A 23,472-nucleotide genomic window follows, 5' to 3' on the forward strand; every position below is an offset into this window, starting at 1 on the left:
TACTTTACTTTATTTTATTAACTTTATTGATAACAAAAACACTTTTTAAATATATATTTTTTCTTGCTGAAAAAAAAAAATTCAAATATTTATAAACAAAATTTAGGTATTTTTGCTTTACTACCGCTTTTTAACTGCTTTTCAATGCTAAGTTTTATGAGATTTAGGTATTTTTGAAAAAGCTAGATGTAACTCGTATTTTAAGTTTTATCTGTTTTTTTAGATTTATTGTTTTAGTATTAGTATTGTTTCAGTTTAACAAAAAAATAAGTAGTTTTTGAACTAAAAGCAAAATGTCAGCTTTTGTTTAATAATGTTAATAATAAATGTTAAGTATTTTTTGTACTTAAAAAATCAAAACTCATTTTTGTAGAAATATAAATGAAGAATACAGTACGTTTTGGAACAATTACAATTGTTATATTATTGGTCTATTTTGCAGCTGCAACAAGTAAGTCATATGACTGTTTTGAACTTTTGTGATATTGCATTAATTTTTATTAACTTCAAACAAAATAAAATTAGAACGATGTTAAAATTGAAGTGATACTTTAAAACTAATTTACGTTTATAAACATTAGTTTTATTAATTGAGCGTGTACAGTTTATAACTTTCTTGGAAATTAAAATTTAAACTGTATTGTTTTATGTACCATCAAAAAATATTTTTTATATACCTAACTGAACAAAAAAAAGAAAGTTAGAAACAATTTACAACGTGTTTTACAATTTTAGAACAACTTTCATAAGATAGTTGTAAACCGTTAACCTTTGATTTTAATTACTACAAAAATTTAGCGGTACAAACTTTTAAAATAAATTTCTAATAAATTATATAAATGACTAAATCCTTTTCTTTATTATATCTTTCGTTTTGTGAATAAGAGATTATTTTTTACTTTTTTTAAACAGGACATTGTTTTGATTCAAATATTCAATCAAGTTTAAGAGAAAACAGTAATAATAACTGGATCTTCTTAAATAATAAAAATCAGCTGTATCTCGGTCAAGTAGCATATTTGGTAAATTTTATATTTATAATTAAAAACCAAACTAACATTTGAATTAAAATACTCATTTTATAACTTCGAAAACTCGAAACAACTTATCTTGTTTTATGAAAACTATCAGTAAAATAAATCATATTACAAATTAATAAATTTAAAAACTGAAGCAAAAAGAAGATGTTACTTTCGAGTTCACATTCGACGACAGCTTAGTGGAGAAAATAGAAATTCATGTGAACTGTCGCAGTTTTTTTGGACTTGACCTGATAAGTTATGGCTGCCAGCATTTGCCTGCAGAACATCATTCTGAATCATTTTCAGTCAAAGTTTCGTATGATGCAGATACCGAAGTTACTACTTTTAGATTTTACCTCAACAAGCGTTTTAGTTTTAGATATTTCGATGTGAATGTTTTATTTGGTTCCAAACAAAACAGCTGTGTCCTCGCTAGGTTTAGCGAAATTGGTTAGTCAATATTATCATTGCTTTTACAATAAAATATCTAACACTTAACTTTTAAGATTGTGTACCTTTCTTTTGTTTAACTGAAACATTAACAAGCTTAACAAAGGAAACGAAGTCCGGTAAATACGGTAAAGTAGTACGATAAACATAAATATTTTTTAAACCAACAATAAAGTTTTAAAAAAATAATTAATAAAAAACTCAACAGATTTTCAGTTTAGTTCTATTCTATACTTAAATGTTAACTAAAATATTTTTAAATGTGTTATATTTCATTTTACTTAAAACAATAACATTTGAACAGAAAACAAAAGCTTAGTTAGAAAAACAGGAAACAATCAAAATAACAAAAAAACAATTTCAAAAACACATTGGAGCTTCATAATTGGATTTTTACTGTTTCTACTCTCTACATTGTTCATCTTTGGTTATATTAAACATTTTGAACGCAGCTTTGAACAGCTTTCTTAAAGTTAAAGCTTTAATTCTTTTTAAATAGGTAAACTTTATCTAATGTTATACTTTACACCTGTCGTCAATTGTAACATACTAATGTAGCTAAGTTAGTAAGAGTATCACTTTTAGATATTTTTGTTACATTAGCATTTTAGATATATAGTTTTATATTTAAGAAAAGCTTTATCTTTTATAACTTTCATATAAAAAATTATATATTTAGAATGAAACATTATTTACCCACAAAAATTTATTTTAGCAATGAAGTATTAAAATTTATACATTGCAATCATGGGAAAAAGTTTTTAAATGAACAATCAAAGAACGTGTTTATTTTCTTTACTCTCCATTTAAATACTTAAGAATTAGATTAATGTTATTAAGGTTGTTGTTATATATCAATTATTTTTATCATTCTATTTTCTATCAAGCAGTTTTAATATGTGTTGGTGAAATCAACGATGCTTTTGAATAAATTGATTTTTAATTTCAATTTTTCTTTGTATTGCTTTTTAAGGTCATGGTAGTTTGTCAAAAGGTTACTCAAGTACATAAAGTTTATTAAAGTTGTATAAACTTAGATTTCTTACTGAAATTCTCAATAAAGTAATCAATTTTTAAACTATAACTTTAAGACTATACCTCTTAGTATTTGTTAAAGTTATCAATTGTTATTTAATTGGCTATAAATAAAACATATAGTGCTTTGTTTTCTAATGCAACCTATTTTACCTCGAGCTAAATAAAAAGTTATTCGTTTTTTAATATTTTGAAAAAAAAAATATTTATTAACAGAAAAAACAATATTTTATTTATTGCTGTAAAACATTTTATATCAATAGTATATTGTTTACTCATTTACAGCTTTTACCTTGATTTGTTACTATTAAAACAAAGATTAGCATGTGTTTAAACAAAATATAAATTAGTGAATAATTTGGTTTAAAGTACATAAAACACTTTTAGTCAAATAACTTTTATAACCGTTTCAGTGTAATCTTTTTCTATCTTTTTATTATTAAAGACTTTTTTTTTGTTCTAATCTGTTAGTTATATTTTTGAAATTGTTTAAAAAGCAAATTTAGATATTATTAAGTTGTTTTTATATGTTAATAAGTTTTACAGTTTTGGTTAAAACAACGTTTTACACTTTTTTTAGTTTTTCTGTATCTAAATTACTGAGGTTTTAGTTAGAATATTACTTATATAAAAGTTTAAATGCATTTATTCTTTATTACTCCAAACAATATTTAACATCTTTTCGAAATTAAATGCAAAGAAATACTTTTTTTGGAAATATAAGTTAGTTAGTCTCTAGAAGTCTAAAAAGTGCAACTGCCAGACTACAAACAATTTGTACTTTTTATATTGATTTTTTCTTGTTTTTTAACTAACAAAGTTTTTTTTTTGAAAAACGTTTTACACAATGTTTCAATGAATTGATTTATAAGCATATTTTATAATAAGCTAAAAGTCATAAGAAGCTCAAAATAAAAGTAATTTGTAATGTATAGTATGTTAAGAAAAAGAAAACTATAACTAAACATTAACATACAAAGCTCTATAGCAAATATGTTCAAGATGCTAAACATTTTATGATTAAAACTTGTTTATAGTCAAACTAAAATTTTGTTTTCAAAATGAGAAAATTATAAGCTTATTACATCGTATAAACAATGGATAAAATGAAGTTCAACAGTTCTGTTAACTTAGATTTAAGTTTTATAGTTGATATGGCTAAAAATTTAATTTAAAAGCTAAACTTTTGTGTTTATTTGAATGACAATCAAATCATATACTTAATAACACAACAATAAATATAAGAAGAATAGATAGTCGCTTGAATAAAATATATTAACATTTGAACTTATAAAACTCCTTAATATTGATGTTTTTTACGTTATTGTAAAATTTTTCCGATAGTTTTTTTTTATGTACTTAATGTTTTACTTGAGACTAATTTTAACTTTAATAATTTGTTTTCAACTTTAAATAGTTGTTTTAAACCTAGCTAGGTTGTTAGAATTGATAAAAGTCTACACACTAAATAGTTTTAGCTCTTACTAAAAAGCTTTATAACAAATAAAAATAAATTAACACTTACACTGTTAAAAACAAATTTATTTAAACTTTCTAGTTCTAGGACAAATTACTGAAATATTAGATTCAACTATATAAAAATTACACAGTTTATTAGAAATAAGCTTTAACTAATTTAATCAAGCACTTACTTTTTTCTAAAGTATTGCATGCTTTGAAATAATGTTTTTTGGCTTTACTTTTAAAACTAAAATTTAAACCTGAAATTAAAAGCAATACTTATGACTAAAAACACATATAGTAATTTACAATTCAATTCACGTAGTTTTATAATTTCATACATCATAACAAAACTATTGTAATGAACAATTTTTAACATTGAAATAACTTTGTATATTACGTCGTTAGAAAATATTTTATGCAACAACATTTATTGAATAACAAGAACATTTATGAACTATAAACTGATATTGAAACTTAAGTAGTGTTCGCTACCAAGAATTCGCATTCTTTTATTTTTTGTAATGATTAAAAAATGCTGAGAGTAGTAATTATACTTTTTGTAAAATTAATTAACATTTATTACACTGAATTTATTTTAATAATTAAATTATTTTACTATGCGCAACTTTTAGTTAAATTTAGAAAAAATGCAAATTAATTGTAGTCTTTGAATTTTTTTTTATCTAACTTAGAGTAAAAATCTAGTTCTTTTAAAAAAATGCAAAGATAACTTAAAAATACACGTTACTAGTCATTTAATTTTAAACTGATTATTTAAAACACCGAATTTATTAATTATTTATTCTATACTTTGTTTTACACAGAAAATTGTAAACCAGTCTATCTATAATGACATGTTCGAAGTGAAATTTAAAATTATATTCTGTAAAGTTCAAAGCCATATAAATGGTCTATTCGCACGTTTTAGTTTTTTTTAATACAATATTTTTTAGTTTTTATCAGCAAACAAAACTAATAAAATAGTATTTTATAAGCATTATTTTTGTGTACAACTACCAAAATAAGCATTAAAAAACCTTGATTTTTACAGAGTTAGGTAGCAATAAGAAAATAAAATTTTTAATATTAAAGACAGTTTTCTAGCTAATATAAAATCTATTTAGACTTAAGTATATTAGTTTTTTTTTTCAGAACAAAAGTTAGTATAATTTAAATACGTAGTGTAGCTAAAAGGACTAAAACTTAAGTATAAAAACTATAAAAATGTTTATAAATCTGACAAAACTAGAATTGGCAGAATTAAAAAATTTCAATAAAACTTAAATTAATTAAATATTACAATGTGACTAAAATTAAAACTGTGGCCAGCAAAGATTTTAAATATTAAAACTTAGCCCGAAAACACCAATTGCCGACTGAGCTCTGTCTTAAACTAAAATATTTAATTGAAAACTTTTCTAATATTAATAGAAAAAAAGTGTGGGAATTTGTCATAAGTTATTTAAAAAACCTTAAACTAAACAATAGTCTATCAGAACTTTTTGCAAGTGCTATAATTTAAACGTAGTTATAAAGTTTATGTATTACAAAACAAAAATTGTAGAAACAAAAGTTTACCAAAATATCAAATTATAATAATTAGGTTAAAAATAAGTTTAATAACATGTTTTTAAATTTTTTTTGGACAAACGAATTAGATGAAATTAAAAAATGCTTTATGCTTAATTGGAAAATTTTGTATAAAAAATTATTTTTTTGTTAACAAAAACAGTTGTTTTCTAAAAATTTTAATAAAACTAAAATATTTAATTTTTTATCCATTTGTAACTTATAATTTTTAAGCTAAACATAACTTTAACATTGTTTAAGCTAGTTATCTATGAATTATGATTGGAACTGAGACAAAGTATTTACAAAGTTTTAAATTTTTTAACCTGTTCAAAGGATTTGCAATTTAAAAAGTTCTCCTATTAAATAATGTTCGTATAATTTTAAGCTAAAAAAATAATATTTTTGAATCATGTATTTAGTGAATTAAATTTTATTTTGATTGTAAGCAATATCAATATTTTGTTTTGAGTAGTTAAGTTGTATATATTAATTTTGATTTATTTAAATTGTACTTAATTGAATTTCTAATTATAACAAACTAATTTGTTTTCAATCTTGTAATATTTTGATTAAGAAAAGCATGTACTTATTGATCAATAAAAGTATTTTCTCTTAAAAGGAGAAAATTGTTATTCATCGAAATAAAATCTGAAGCAGTTAAAACTTTTAGGGTAAATTTCTGTATAAGACATTCAAGTTGTAAAAATTTCTAAACATTTAATCTAGAAGCTTAATTTTTTTCTTTTGTATCACAACATTTTTCTAAAAATTTAAAAGTAAAAAGTAGTGAATACCAAGTTATTTTTTCTGTCAACTAGATACTTCTAACTAAAAACTAAACTGCTAAAGATTATATTAAACCACCTACAGGTGATTTTCAAAATTATCTTTTATAGTGAATTTTCTCGGTTACACAGTGAGAGAAAATAATTTTATTTAAATTTGTAACTAAATGTAAATTTGTGAGTAAAACTATTTGACGTCACTGAGTACAAATAGTACAAAATTTATCGATTTTAAACTTTATTAAATTGATTGCTTATGATTGACATGAGTTTTTCTTATTTTTAATTAATTAAAAGTTAAAAATACAGGTTCATACTTTTAAGATAACAATAGCTCTCATGCTTTAGTTAACTTTTAAAAATTTAAAAATACCTCACTAAGAAAGTTTTAGCTAAGAAATCTTAAATAATTTTTTTTTTAAACAAGTTTTCTAGAAATTTTTAACAAAATACTACAACTTTAAAACACTTACTTTTTTAAATTTAGTTCTTAAAAGTATTTTTTTTTAATTTATACTTTTCTTTATTTTACTCTTAAATAACCAACATTTCCATTTTTCAAAAGCAAAAAGTTTTAGTTTTAGATAGATCCATCATCTGCCACAACATTTCCATACATTCCTATGAAAATTTCAAAGTTTTACTTTTAGTTTTATCACAAGTTTATCGTTGTTGCCTTTTTTTAGTTTTTATGAATACATTATTTAATTTGAAAATAAAATATTTTTTTAACAAAATAGTTAAAAGTTAAAGAATTTTTAATGCAAGTCAGTTTAATTATTTAAATATTAGTCGTTAAAAAAATATCTGCCCTAACTATTTTGAAGTTCTAAAAAACTTTAAATTAATTTATTAATTTGGTACTTAACTTATTTGAATTAAAAAGCAATGGATGATGTTACTGAAAATAAACATTTCAAGTATATCAAATGTTTATTGTATTATATCGTGATAGAATCAATTTTTATAATTAATTATTAAAAATTTTGTACAAAATAAACTTTTATACATGTGTACGAACTATTGTAATTAATGGATAATAAAATTAAACCTAATTACTATTAAAATTTTTTATAAATGTGAAGCGATTTATATAAATTATATCAAAAAATACACATCAAAAGTTAGTACTTTAATGTTTTAAAATTATACAATGAATCTTTTTGAATTCTTTGATTCGTTTTGTATATTAAATCTGACAAGTATAATAAACAAACCTAGTTATCCTTTTAGTCAATACCAAGTTAAATACTAAAACTATAAAGCACAGTTTTATCTTTACCTTCTAACTAGTTTCTAATAATAAAACATGTTTTCTAATATGAAAGATGAGAAAGTTTGCGGTAAAATATTAATTTTAAAATTCATAAATTTAAATACATACCAGACATAAAAAGATATTGTACATTTTATCATTTTGTTTTTTTTATTTTCAAAAGTGAATTTAATTTGTTTTAATTCATTTTAGGTTTTTCAATAATAGTTCAACAGTTTAAAATTGTATTAAAGGTAAACTAGTGGCGTTGCGTGAGGTTGGGAATTGTATAGTTTTTTTTAAATTGTTTTAAAAACGATTTTTTGTAATTGCTCTATTATCGTTTTACTATTTAGATCTAAGAAATATAAAATTAAGGGTTTTTTTTGGTACTTGTAGAGTTTTTGTACCCCTAAAAAAATACAATGCGTGTCGCCACTGGGATAAACTACGAATAATTAATGGTTTAAGTACTATGACGAATGAAATACTTAATAATACATTTTTATAAGTAGAACTTCATGTAGATAATTTATAAAAACTATTGAATAATACTATTTAACATCTATCTACAAATTTATTTTTTTAACTAAAGTTTTTATCGTTTTATTTGCTATTTAAACAGAATTTCAATTAACGTATGTACATAAAACTGGAGTCAGAATTTTATAACGATATTATTATTTAATTTAGAAAAACAAGAAAATCAAAACCTTGAGCATCAAACAGACTTTGAAAGTTTAAAGCTTAAAAGTTTGTCTAAAATATGATTTAGGGGATTGTATTCCTTTCGTACTATTTTTATCAAGCTAATCAAATGAAATCTTAAATTAAAAATAAGTTGTTGTTTTTGCGAAGTTTTTTATTGTCAATATTAGTATTTTATTTTAAGATAAGTACTCTATTACGTCTAAAGTAAAAATATCTATAAAATATTCAAAATTTCAATTTGCTTAGTTTTATCTGATTATTTAAATTAATAAGTTTACTGTTTATTAAACCTCACTTTCATAAAAATTATGCATTGCAGTTGTTAGGTTGTTTTGAATGTGAAGCATTTGTTTAAACATGATGCTATTTTATACTTAGTAAAACATAAACATTAGGAGTTTAACTATTTAGTTTTTATTTAAAGTTTTAACTGATAATTAAAGTACACTAGATCAAAGAAAAATATGTAATTTTTTCACAAGTCTTAATAAATAAGTACTACATACACAAACGTATGCACAGTTAGTATAACCTCTAGATGAACTATTTTAGTAGCTGTTTTATTAGTAGGACTTTTGTCTTTTGAAGTTAACTGAACTTGGTGAGCATGTTTTCTTGATTAAAGTTGCATTAAGAAATAGCATATGTTTTTTCTTTGGTTTTGATTATGCAATGTTCAACTCGAAGGTTTTTTATAAAAACTCTTACAACATCACTCATTAGGCCACCACTCAATAAAATTATTAATTTTTTTGTGAGTAAAATGCAACTACGCTAAATTAAGTAGACAAGTTTAGTTGTACCAAAGTTTTGCAATGTTAAACAAAACATATTCTTCATCTTGCACTTAATAATTTACAGCAGACTTGAGTTACAAGAGTTGATAGTACTAGAATTAATTAAGAGTACCATATTAGATATTTTACAATTCTCATAAAAACCTGAATCCAGTAACTTGGGGATTGTCTGAGTAGAGATTTTAGTTCGTGAAAACATCAATTTTGACTTGATCAATCTATTAACAACTAAAATGATAATTCATTTTATAGGTCTAACTTTATAATCACTTTTTAATTATAGTTTACTTATGATTACTCAGTAGTTTTATTTTTATGGCAAAGTTTTTTTGTTTTTCATTTATGGTTCAGTAAGTAAATTTTTGTGGTGAGGTCTTAATTTATAAATTGATCTGATTATTTTTAAGATAAGAATTGGTTTAAAAAAGGTTTCAACACTTCAGACATAAATATTTGTAATTTTATGCTTTGTGAAATCAATATTTTTTTCTATCAGAATCGCATTGTAAATATCCTAAGTGTATAAACTGAAACTCTTAAAGTTTTAAAATGCAAAACTTTAATGTAAAGCCGTTTGTGATAATCTTGTTCTTGCTTGTAATAATAATAATAAGTTCTTAAAAAGCAGGTCGTTTGTTCCACCTGGAAACCTAGAACTTTTAAATGAAGTAAAAATCTAACACCAAAAGTTTAATTCACTAAAAAAATTGAAATATTCCTTAGTAGCAGTGGTCGTACAAATGTGCACCTGTGCACACTAGTGTGCTGAGTATTTATTTTACTTTGCAAAGAAAATTTGGAGAAATAATGTTTTATACGACGGTTGTTTTGTCTATTTCAATGAAAACAACATAACTTTAATATATAATAATAGTTTTGATTTTGTTATTTTTACATTCTGGCACTCAAAAAGTAAAACTGCAGTTTTTTTTGATAACAATTACATATTTTTTTATAGTCTAGTGTGCACAGAACTTATTTACAAGTAATTGAGTGTGGACAGCTTTTTTGAAATTAAAAGACCACTGCTCTTTAATACTTTTAGATAAAGGTCAAATATGACCAAACTGTTGCTTTTACACGAAGGCACTTTTCTACAAAGAGACAAATTTATGATGGATAATTTTTTTTAAGAATGGTCATTTTTGACATGACAGCATTTAAAGTAGTATTTGCCAATTATTCAATGTGCACTTGTTTCAACTAATTCTTTTGTAAAGAATGAAAATGAGCTTTAAAAATGGTATGGGCGTCTTCCCGAAGGTCTGTAGTTTTGCAATTCAGTCTTTGATTTTTGACAAACTTTGTTCAAAAATGACGTCAAAAAAAAAAGTCAGTTTTAAGCCTAAAAGACCTTGAGTCGGCTAAATCTCTTATAAAGAGTCAAATATAGTCCTTGAAAACAATTCTTTAGTTAGCTGAACACTTAAGTACTTTCTTTACCTTTACCTTTTGTGCCAAACCTTCAGTTTTGATAAGTCGTCTTAAGAGAACTTCCATTTGTCAAATCAAATAAACCAATATTAAGGTCATAATCGATATTTAAAGATAATAAACCAATTTAAACCGTATATCTACGTCTCATCTAGTGTGATAAACCTTAAGTTTACGTTCTATAGTTAAAACAATTGCCACCTAGGTTAGCATTTTGAGCATAAAGGATCATCACAAAAAGGATCATCATACCGGCAGTGCGTACATAAGTAATTTTAGTTTATGGTTACATAGTTATACATTTATAATTGATTGCTCATCCAAAGTATCAATATATATTCTCTGTCATCACATTTAACCTGTTTGTAAACTTATATAATGTCTTAAAATAGCTTTGTTTTATTTATTTAACATTAAAAAGGTATAAAAGAACTAGTTATATCGTCTTAAAAACTATAAAAAATAAAGAATATATTCACACAAAACTAAAAAATTTTTAACCAGTAAAAATTTAAACATTTTTTATACTTTTAGTTAAGTACTTTAAGTTTGTGTAATATTTTAAGTGTAAATTCTTAGTACTAAGTAAAAAGTTTTAAATTCACAATAGAAACTTTGAAAACAACGGTTTATAAGAGTTAATATACTTGCACAGATAACATTTAGTCGATGGAAATGTTTTTAATTCACACGCCTTTTAATAAATTTATAACAAATCTCAATTTTTCAAAATAAATACATTTAAATAAGAAACAGAGTTAAGATATAACAAATTAGAAGCTACATTTATTGACTTTTGATCATATTTTTAAGAACTTACTTTCGTAGTGTTTTCATTCTCCCCTCTTAGCTTGAGTTTTATTTCATAATCCTTAGTAGATTAATCATTTTTTTTAAAAAACAATTAGCTTGTACTTTTAACAAAGTATAACTTGTTCCTTTATCAATTTAAACTAAAACAGTGATAAAAATATTTACTGTTTAATGAAATAGCAAGTGAATTTGCTATTTCATGAAAATATACATAGATAGTAACTAATCTAAATATTATTTTTCAAGCTTTATACATTTTTTTTTTAAATTTAAGAAAAAAAAATAATTTGTTTGAAGTATATTAAATTTATGTTTTGCTAAAATAAATGAATGACAACATACAAAATGTGGATTGATTAGTGTACTAAAATTTTTGTAAAGAAAATTAAAAGAGTTTTGTGTTCACTTCATATTTTTCTGAAAAAAATTAGTAACATTTTTCTTAGAAGTTCAAAGTAATGATTTTATATATTTCTATCCAAGTTACTTCAACCCACTAACAATATCAACAAAAAGTTAACATTAAAACATTATTGTTTCCATAACAACAAAGTTCGCTAAAACTACAGATTTTAAAGTCATAAAAACTAAAACTACTTTATTTTTATCTATTTTAAAAAAATAAACAAAAATTCAAACTTTTATAGTTTCAGATTTTTCCAGATTTTTTCAAATTTCTAAATTCCTATTTATTTCTTTTGCCAAATTTGTCGAATTCCAGATATTTTCAGGTTTCCATGTAAAATAGCAACCCTGTTTAGAATAATGTTCATAAATAAAGGTGAGATTGCTTACAAAAAGTGTTTACAGAAAGTTTGTTTTTCTATGAAAACCAAATACTGTAACATTATGGATTTCAATAAGTATACTTTTTTATTCAAAGCAACATGAAAGAAATAAAAAGGTTTTTACAATTTAAAAGGTTTTAGTAATATCGCATTTAAAATAGTTTTTATTACTTATATCTGATTAACTATACAAGTTAGTTATAAATTAATGTTCAAAAAAATCCTATAAATTTAACACATAGCTACAGTGTCATTAATAAAAATATTTCTTACATCATAGTTTTTTTATTTTCTATCGTCTGCAGTGAATAAAAAAAAATTAAACTTTTTACTTTGATGTAGCATAAAATAACCTGATTATGAAATTTTAATTAACAAAACAACTTGATTACTTAAAGTTTCAAAAAAAAATTACACCGTAAGTTATTTAGTTTGTTTAACAAACTTTAAAAATCCTTTCAAACGGCTATTAGTAAAAACACTGACTTTTTACTTTATATAGAAAATAAATAACTTGTTTTAGTTAACTTTAAACTAAACTTATTGATTTGTCATTATGTAAAAAATTTTTGATTATTACTAGAAATTATTATTAAAGTATTAAAAATTATTTTATCTAAAAAACGTTTCAATTTGATTTTACATCAAATTGTTTAAACATGTTTATACATAATCTAATCATATTCAAAAAATTAACTTAAATTTTAAAAGTTTTTTGAAAAACTTTAGATCTATAAAAAAGACGCTAATACTTTTTGGAGGATAAACTTTTTAAAAATATAAATTTTTGATTATAACTTCTACAATGAAATTTAACTTTGTTTTGAAACGTTTTTAAAAAATCAGAAACTGTTTTGCAAAATTATAAAACTTGATAAAGATTCTTTTTTTTTAATCAAGTTATCATCGTCATGAAGAAATTTACTAAAGAAATTATTTTAAATCGATTTTTTTTCTATGACCTAATTCAAAGAAAAATTAATAATCAAAAATAAAATTAAAAAAAAAAATATTGAAGAAGACGCCCATACTATTTAAATAAACAATTTTTCCTCTTTATAGAAGATTTAAACAAAGCAAGTTTTTAAGGCAAAAAATGATTATTTTTGTGACGTCATTAAAAAAACAAAGATTGAATTGTAGAACTATAGACCTTTAGATAGACTCCTATACTATTTTTGGAGACGAATTTTGACTCTTTTTAGAAAAATTAGCCGAAACAAGGTTTTAAAGATAAAATTTGAAATTTTTTATGACTTCATCTGTGAACAAAGTACGTAAAAAATTAAAAATCAAATACTAAATTTTAGAATAAAAGACTTTGGGGAAAACACCTATACCTTTTTTAAAGACCATTTTTGACTCATAAAAGATTTAGCCGAAACAAGTTTTTTAAGGCAAAATATAATTTTTTGTTATGTCATTTTTGAACAAATTACGTCAAAAATTAATGATTGAATTGCGAACTAGACTTTGGGGATGACATCTATATCTTTTCAAAACAATTTTTAACTTTTTATAGAAGAATATTTCGAAATTAGGTTTTTTTGACAAAATTAAATTTTCATTGTGATGCAATTTTATTACAAAATTATGAAAATCAAAGGCTGAATTGCAAAATAATAGACCTTGGGGAAGACGCTCATACAACTTTTTAGGACTAACTTTGTCTATTAGAAGAGAATTCTCCGAAACAAGTATTTTAGGATATTATATATTGAAAGAACTTACAACTACTATGACGTAATTTAAGGTATGTTGAAAATTATATACTTAAAAATAAAAACTGTTTTCTGAAACTCCAGACCTTGTAGGACAAGAAAATAATTTTTTTTAGCTATATACTCAACTTTTATATAACAAATTATCTTTTGAAAAAAACTTCGAATACTTGGCGCATACTACACTAGATGCTACAATGTTTATTTTTGTACCAAAAAAAAAGAAAATATTAACAAATAATAATAATATAATAAGTGATAACAAAAAGTTACCTACCAAGGGTGAGTGTTAGGGGTAATAGTGGTAGTAAAATAAAACAATAATAAGAAGATAACAATAATAAAATAAAACAAAAAGATACTTACTTAGCATTAGTGTTAATAATGATCTTAACAAAAAAAAAACCGAATAAATAAATTAAATAATGATTTATTAAAAAAAAATTATCGACCAAGTACAAAGATTAGTGGTAACAGTGACAAACAGTAAAAATACTCAAAATAAATTAATTAAAATAACACTGTAATAAAAACGTTTTTAACTAGTGAAAAATTCATCTTGTTTGAAAAAATGATCTATTGTGCAAAAATATCCCGTCGTGCAAATTTGACACCTACCCAGTACTAATAGAAACATTAAACTAAGTCCTTTTGAAACACTAATCTAGATTATTTCAAGAACAGTATCTATTCTATTGTATACTTGGTTGAGTAAGCAAGTGTTTCTAAGTTTATTAAACAAACAAAAGCCATAAGATGTTCACTTAATGTAATTAAGTTTAAGAATTATGTTAATTGTTTTTTTTTTCAAAGCTTCCTAAATGATTTATATTTGATATTAAAATACAATTTGACTATAAAAAACGAAGTAAAAAGACAAATTTTAAATAAGTAGGTTGTTTAAATTGTTTGTAAAATATTTATATTTGTTACTATGTTGTTTAATACACGAATTCAAATTAATTTGATGTGTTTTGCAGCTATAAATAATCTTAACTGAATTTAAGAATGTCATTGAAAGTGGAAAGGAAAAAGAAGGTTAGTATTTGAAAACAACTATAGTAACAAACATTTAATTTTTTATATGTATTATGTTGTAAAACTATTGGAGAATTAACTTTTAAGGCAAAAATCATAAACTTATCATCTAAATTAGTTAGTTAATCTAATTTGCTATATTTTAGAGTTTCTTAATAAATATTACAAAATTAAAAATATACATGCATAGAAAAACAATATAAGTATTTATTAGATACTATCTAGCTACATTATTGTTTTTGATTTTTTGTTTTAAAACGGCTTAAATTTAAAACAATAACTAAAAATATGTATATACTTTAAAAGTATTTAAAAAGAGTTTACCAAAGTATATGAAAATAAAAGTAAAAAAATGATTTTCAGAAGAATATTAAAACATAAATGACCAGTATTTAAACAACAATATACACAAGAAATACAATTTCAATTAAACTAAATATATTTCGAACAATTCTCACTAGTAGAATACAAAGTTGACAAGTGATAAGATTTTACAAACTTTTATAGTAACCTTGTAATAAAAAGATTACTAAATAACAAAGCAATTAGTAACAATTATAATCATTTAAGTTTATTCACGTTATAACTAATCTACAGTGAACTATACATCAATATCATGAAAAAAACACTTATAATTATTTGAAAGTACTTTATTTGTTTTATTTATCTTGAACAAAAGAGCATGTCCCAAAGTGTGTAGTTAGTTTTTGATCTTCAGAATAGGAGCATGATATACAGGTCAAGGTTTTAAATGCATCTAAACGTTCATCCATTGCAAACAATTTGGGTAATAACTCAACATATGCAAACAGTTATAATCTAAATAGATTCAAAGTTTTTAAAACTTGTAGTAGTAATTTGATTTTATTAAACTACAAACTATTTGTATTTTATTAAAGAAGCCTGTGTTATGTAAGCAAAACGACTTTTACTGTACTGTTTCTATATTTTCGTAGTATTTATGTGTGTTATTGCTTTTGTCTTTTAATCATCTTTTGATTACTTTATGATTACTTGGCTATTATATAAATTTGTAAAATATTATCTCTTTTTAGCTTTGTAATCTACTAAAGGGAATTGCTCGTAATATATTTATTTTTTTGAAATTGTGTGTCGTGTATATCTTATGGTAATTTAGTAGAATGCAAATAACAATTTATTTTAAATTTTATAACTTTAAGACCAAAAATTGATGTTCACTTCATTTTTTTTAATCATATTAGTTTTAATTTTACTTAAAAAAGTAAAACTTTTTTCAAAATAATTATATTATTTATATCCTGTTTTGTATGCGTTTTATATTTTTTTTATAAAAGAATATCCGATGGGGAGGCAAATCCATAGATCATTGGATATTTAAAGCGTTTCAAAAATCTGGAACAAATGAGTTGAATATTAAGGAAGTTCGTGATAATATTTCAGAATTGCTACCAAGCCTAAAAAGCGAAATATACCAAGGCGGCTGGAAGGTAAAACTAAAAAAAAGAACTTAAATTGTGTTTATGTTTTCACAAAATCATTGAAACACAACAAACCCTTTAAATCAAAACTTTACTTTACCTAATCTTTACTTTGTATTGGAGCACAGCGGTGTTTATTGGTTTTATTTAGTATTGGCTGAAAAATAAATACCTCACAACACAATAAAAAATTTAAACTAATAAATTAAATCAAAAAACATATTTTTTCTTAAAATTTAAGTTGGTATTTATTGTTATTTTTACAAAACCACTTAAACATAAATACTATTTCTGTTTTAATAAAAAAAAAAACTGCTTACAGGACGCAGTGCTAAATAGGATGAAGATAAGTGAAAAATACGAATGCGTTTCTGCGTCCGAATATCGAACAAGTTCAAGCAAGTAAGCAATTACAACATACTTAAGACTTTGATTTTTGTGTATTTATATAGGCCGTACAACAATTATTATCACTAATATAGGTATATATTTTCTCATGTTTCAGGTTGATTTTCAGTTATTAAATAAATCTTATCCAAGCCTTCTTATATTTACATAAATTAAGAACTTTTTATTGTTAAATTTAAAGTAATCTGAACCATGTATTTACATTTTAAACCTTTTATTATGCAAACTAAGTTTTGGTCAATGGCCTCGTCAGTGCTTTAAAAAAATATAAAAAGATGTGTAAAAGTCATGAAAAATAGTATTTAAACAATTAAGCAATTCAAAACATGATATATATAAATTTTTCTTTTCATTTTAACTTACTGAAATGTTTTTTCAGGATTTTGTGTAACACAGTTTGGAGGTTGAAAAATGACGATGGTGGAGTGCAAGGTTTGGCCTTTTTTTTTGCTAAGGATATGTTTAATGTCAAAATGTTTACCTAAAATACCTCATAAAAATACGATCAAATAAACTTTAGTTTGTGTTGAAAACATTTTTTTAACTGAAAAGACATCTTTGCCACAAAGCAACAAATCAAACTTATTAAGTAAAAGGTAATAAAATAAAAAAATTTGTAGACATAAGTTGAGAAAAAACATCTATTTTAAAGAAGATTAAAACTAACAAATTTTTAGATTAAATTTTTCTTTATATATAACTTATAATTAATTTAATGACATAAAGTTTTAATACTTTCGTAAAAAATAAATATTACTAGAAAATTTGAACATTGTTAAAATTTACTAATGTACAGTGCAATATTTAGTTTAAATCTATTTTTTATTTGTCTTAAAAAAGTATAAAAGTAGGCTTGTTTTATACTTTATTTTTATACAGATGCAGAACAACCACTTAACTGATCAGTCTAATATAAAACAGGAAGGAATTATTAATAAAACCATTTATATTTATTGTAAATTATCATATATTTCGGCTATTTTTTTACAATAAAATTAATAATTTAATAAAAATTATAACAAATGTTTAGTTCTAAAAAGGTAAATAAAAGTTTTCAACTACAAAATAAAATTATATCAATGAGACAAAAACTATTAGAATTTTTTACGTTTCTTATGCTGTGTGATTTTGTATATTTAAAAAAACTTTGTGTTGTTTGTTGTGTTTTTGAACTAATTTTCAGATAAAATAAATCACGACAAAAATTAGATTGCTGTTTTTTAGTAACATTCTATTTATTTTGTGTATTATCTAGGTTATTTAAAGTTACTACACCTTTTTATATTATTTTAGATTTACCTTGTGTTTGCATGTCAATTCAGGTCGGACTCAACAAACTACGACAATACATATTCTTAATTAAAAAACACAAACTTAAGGCCTACAACTCGAAAATTTATATATGTTTGAAACAAAAGATTTGTCTAAAGGTCTAATAAAAACTATAAACATATTTTTTGTTTTTGAACAAATACTTTTTTATAAACTTTTGGAAAAAAAAAAGAAATACAATTGATAAATTATTTCAGCCATGTTTCCAAGAATATTTTGAAATAGTTTTTGAACTATTAAGAAACCTTTATATGCAGTTAGGTTATCAACTCGTACACCACGGATACAGTTTAATGCCTAGTCCAGGACATATTAACTCTTTTATACATGAACTATTTTATTAAAGTGTTTTATTCAAAAGTTTATTAAATATTTCAAAGTTTTTATTTTTATTAAGGTGAAGGAATATTTTTATCTGATTAAAAAGTAGTTTATAAGTCAATACTAGTACAAAAATCAAACATTAAGTTAACTAAAAAGACGAACTTTACCTACCTTTAACACCTGACCTTAATTTTTGCTAATCATCTTAGCATAAAAAAACACGTTATATCAAATTCTAAATTTCTGAAATCGAGCTAAGATTGAAAATAAGAATCAGTTACAAACGTTTTGTACTTTTTAACAAATTTAATATTTATATAAACGTTATTTATGTCTTTTTTTATAAATTTTATGTCATCAATTAATTTAATTAAACGACTATCTAAGTTTAATATGAACTTCGTATACGTAATAAATATATAACTTTTTGTTTGCATTTATTAGTTTAGTTTTGTTGTTTTGATGGTAATCTTGCTTTAAAATCTTAAAAACAATTATATCATTAAAAAAACATTTATAGAAAAAAAAATTTAATTAAAAAATCTTAAGAGCATAGGTTTTTGAGATTGTTTTTAAAATTAAAAGAAAATTTATTTGTTGGTTTCTATATATTAAATAATATCACTTGTAAAAAAGTTTTGAAAAGCAACAGAAACTTGTTCAGTAGTTAGCTTCGTGTAAATAATAAATTTACACTTTCATAACATATCTTGGTTATGTAGAAAAATTTAAGATGTAAGTGAAACAAAAGAAAGCGTTAACAACTACTTAAATATTGATATTTACACTAGTAAAATATGCACAAATTTATAAGTATAAATAAACGTTGAAATATTTTTTATTATTTTTTTTTCAAACTTGTTAACTGTGTTTTATTTATATAATCGTGGTACTTTAACCCACGATTTGCATTAACTATCATTTTCAACACAGTTGTATGTGTGCTTCATCCACTCATTCTTTTCTGTATAGTAAATCCAAAACGTTGGCAAGTTAAAATACCTAAATACAACAAAATTAGTTTCTTTTGGATAAACGCAGTCGTTAGAATTATGCGGCTATCTTCTGAGATAATAGACCGTTTTGTTAAGTTAGACTTGTTGAAAGTAGAGTCGAAAACTTCAAAATTTTCAGCTGTGATATCACTAAACACAAACAACTTGTCTTTTATAGCAACAGAGTTTTGGCCACGTCTACTATGAACCATGCTTGGCATTTATGTCCATGCATCAGCTATATGGTCATATGACTCAACTGTGTTTGACGACCAAGCCTGACCCCATCCACCACAGTCTACAATTTTTCCTTCAAAAACTAATAAAGATGCATCATTTTTATTTTCAATCGTTCTTTAGACTTGACTCCAAAAGATCATTTGCTTTTACAGATAAAATTAGATCATTTTCTTTATTCTTTTGCTGTTTTTATTTTTTGTTGTCAAAATATTTATAGCCTTTGATTTTTTTATTTTAACAGTTTGTAAAATGTACTTTTAAAGAAAAATAAATATTAATCAACATTTTCATTTATGGAACAAAGACTTGTACGAATTTTTCAAAATAATTTTTATTAAGCTTTTTTATAAATAGTGTTTTGAGAAATTTTTAGTTATCATGAGTCTAAGAAAGCATAAGAATATTTTTTATTATAAATTTTTTAAGGTTGTATAGTTTATCTTCAGTTTTAAGTTCTACTACTTAGTAAAATTTGAAACAAAGGCAAAATAATTGCTTTTTCAGGTTTTTTTTTTTGTATAAAATCAAAACAGACACTTTTTCTTAAGCTTAAAAAACAATAATAAAAGCTAAAAGCAGAAATTAAAAAATATAGTAAATACAAGTAAAAGTATAAAGAAGCTTTTTTTTAAACTAGTTATTAGGAGTATATTTATAAAAAGTTGTTATTTATTTTAAGTATTATTTTGGTAAATACATTATTTTAAAAATTGTTTTTTTATTTCAACATTTTTTGTTATGAATTATTACTACTTCATATTTATTAAATTCTTATAAAGAATAAAAATTTATAAAAAAAAGAATCTCTAAAATTAAAAAAAAAGTTTTTGTACAACTAGTTATAGTAATGTTCTAGCAAAGTAATTTTGTTTTTTTTATAGAATTTTATTCCGATTATAAACTCAGTTATGTTAATAGAAATCTAAATTTTGGCGATTTATAACAAACTTCATTTATATAGCAAATTAAAATTGTGTATTTCATAAATATTTTACGGAATGAGCAAAAAATAGAATAGAATTGATTTTATTAATTTTGTCTTATATAATATGTTTTAATTTTTTTTTTCTACGCAACGGTAATATTTTGATTTTTTTAATTTTAATCAAATTTTTTTTATCATTATTTATTTAAAAATATTAAAAAAAAAATTAAGTTCTTTAGCTGTTAAACCCATTTTTAGTAGATAAACGTTTTTTTATAAATATTTGCAAAAGAAAACAATAAAAATTTTTTATAGAAAACCCTTCGAGTTGAACATCGCACAATCAAAACACAAGGAAAAACATATGCTATATCATAAATGCAACTTTAATCAAGAAAACATGCTCACCAAGTTCAGTTATATTCAAAAAAAAATGTCATATTAATAAAACAGCTACTAAAAAGTTCAGCTAGAGGTTATACTAACTGTGCATACGTTTGTGTATGTAGTACTTATTTATTAAGACTTATGGAAAAATTACATATAATTTTCTTTGATCTAGTGTACTTTAATTATCAGTTAAAACTTTAAATAAAAATTAAATGGTCAAATTTCTAATGTTTATGTTTAACTAAGTATAAAATAGCATCATATTATACAAATGCTCAACATTCAAAACAACCTAACAACTGCAATGCAGAAATTTTATTAAAGTAAGGTTTAGTAAACAGTATGTTTATCAATTTGAAAAATCAGATAAAACTACGCTAACTGAAATGTTATGTTCTTATAGACATTCAATCTTAATATATTTCGTAATGTTATTATATTATTTTAAGAAAACAATATACGGTGAACATTAACTGCTAGAGTTATAGATCTTTTTAAAAAGTATTTCATATTAAATAAACAAGTCATTAACGACAAAATATTAATTTATCAAAGTTTTACTTTATTTTTTAATTTAGACGTAATGCAGTACTTATCTTAAAATAAAATACTAATATTGACAATCAAAATCTTTGCAAAAACAACAACTCATTTTTAATACAAGATTTCATTTGATTAGCTTGATAAAAACAATACGAATTATAAGTAATACTCTCCACTAAATCATAGTTTAGACAAACTTTTAAGCTCTAAACTTTTTGAGTTTGTTTGATGCTCAAGGTTTTGTTTTTCTAAACTAACTAATCATATCGTTATAAAACCTTGACTCCAGTTTTATGAACATACCTTAAAAAACTATTATCCTACTTGAATAGCAAAAAAAAAATGAAAACTTTAATTAAAAAAATAATTAGTATATAAAATGTTCACTAGTAACATTCAATATTTTTTTATAAATTATCTACATGAAGTTCTACTTATAAAAATGTATTATTAAATATTTTATTTGTTATGGTACTTAAACCATTAATAATTCGTAGTTTATCCCAGTGGCGACGCATTTTATTTTTTTAGGGGTTCGAAAATTCTACAAGTATTTAAAAAAGACCTTAATTTTATATTTCTTAGATCTAAATAGTAAAATGATAATAGAGCAATTACAAAAAATCGTTTTACAAACAATTCAAAAAAAACTATACAATGCCCAACCTCACGCAACGCCACAAGTTTACCTTTAATACAATTTTTAACTGTTGAACTATTGTTGCAAAAACCTAAAATGAATTAAAACAAATTAAATTCACTTTTGAAAATAAAAAAGCATAGTGATAAAACGTACAATATTTTTTTATGTCTGGTATATATTTAAATTTATGAATTTTAAAATTAATATTTTACCGCAAACTTTCTCATCCTTCATATAAGAAAACATGTTTTCATATTTAGCAACTAGTAAGGAGGGAAAGATAAAACTGTGCTTTATATTTTTAGTTTTTAACTTGGTTTTGACTAAAAGACTAATTAGGTTTGTTTTTTTATATTTGTCAGATTTAATATACCAAACGAACCAAAGAACTCAAGAAAGATTCATTTTACTAATTTTAAAATATTAAAGTACTAACTTTTGATGTGTCTTTTTTGATACAAGTTATATAAATCTCTTTACATATATGAAAAATTTTAGTAGTAATTAGGTTTAATTTTATTATCCATTAATTAGAATAGTTCGTACATATATATAAAAGTTTATTCTGTACAAAATTTTCAATAATTAATTTAAAAAGATGATTCTATCACGATATAACACAATAAACATTTTATATACTTGTTATGTTTATTTGCAGTAACATCATCCATTGTTTTTTTTAATTTAAATAAGTTAAGTAACAAATTATTAGTTCAATTTAAAGTTTTGTAGGAGTTAAAATTTTTGCAGATATGACTAATATATATATAATTAAACTTACTTGCATTAAAAATTGTTTAATCTTTTAACTATTTTATTAAAAAACACATTTTATTTTCAAATAAAATTGTGTGTTCATAAAAAACTGAAAAAAAGCAACAACGATAAACTTGTGATAAAACTAAAAGTAAAACTTAAAAATTTTCATAGTTATTTATGAAAATGTTGTGGCAGATAATGGATCTATCTGAAACTAAAACTTTTTGCTTTTGAAAACATGCAGTTGTTGGTTATTAAAGAGTAAAATAAAGAATAGTATAAATTTAAAAGATATTTTTAAGAACTAAATTTAAAAAAGTTAGTGTTTTAAAGTTGTAGTATTTAAGCACGAGAGCTATTGTTATCTTAAAAGTATGAACCTGTATTTTTAACTTTTAATTAATAAAGAAATAAGAAAAGCTTACGTCAATCATAAACAATCAATTTAATAAAGTTAAAAACAAATAAATTTTATAGTATTTTTACTGAGTAACGTCAAATAGATTTACTCACAAATTTACATTTAGTTACAAATTTAATTAAAATTATTTCGTTTCACTGTGTAACC

Source organism: Thalia democratica, chromosome 4 (genome assembly GCF_965202585.1).
Source record: "Thalia democratica chromosome 4, ktThaDemo2.hap1.1, whole genome shotgun sequence".
Taxonomy (NCBI): Eukaryota; Metazoa; Chordata; class Thaliacea; order Salpida; family Salpidae; genus Thalia; species Thalia democratica.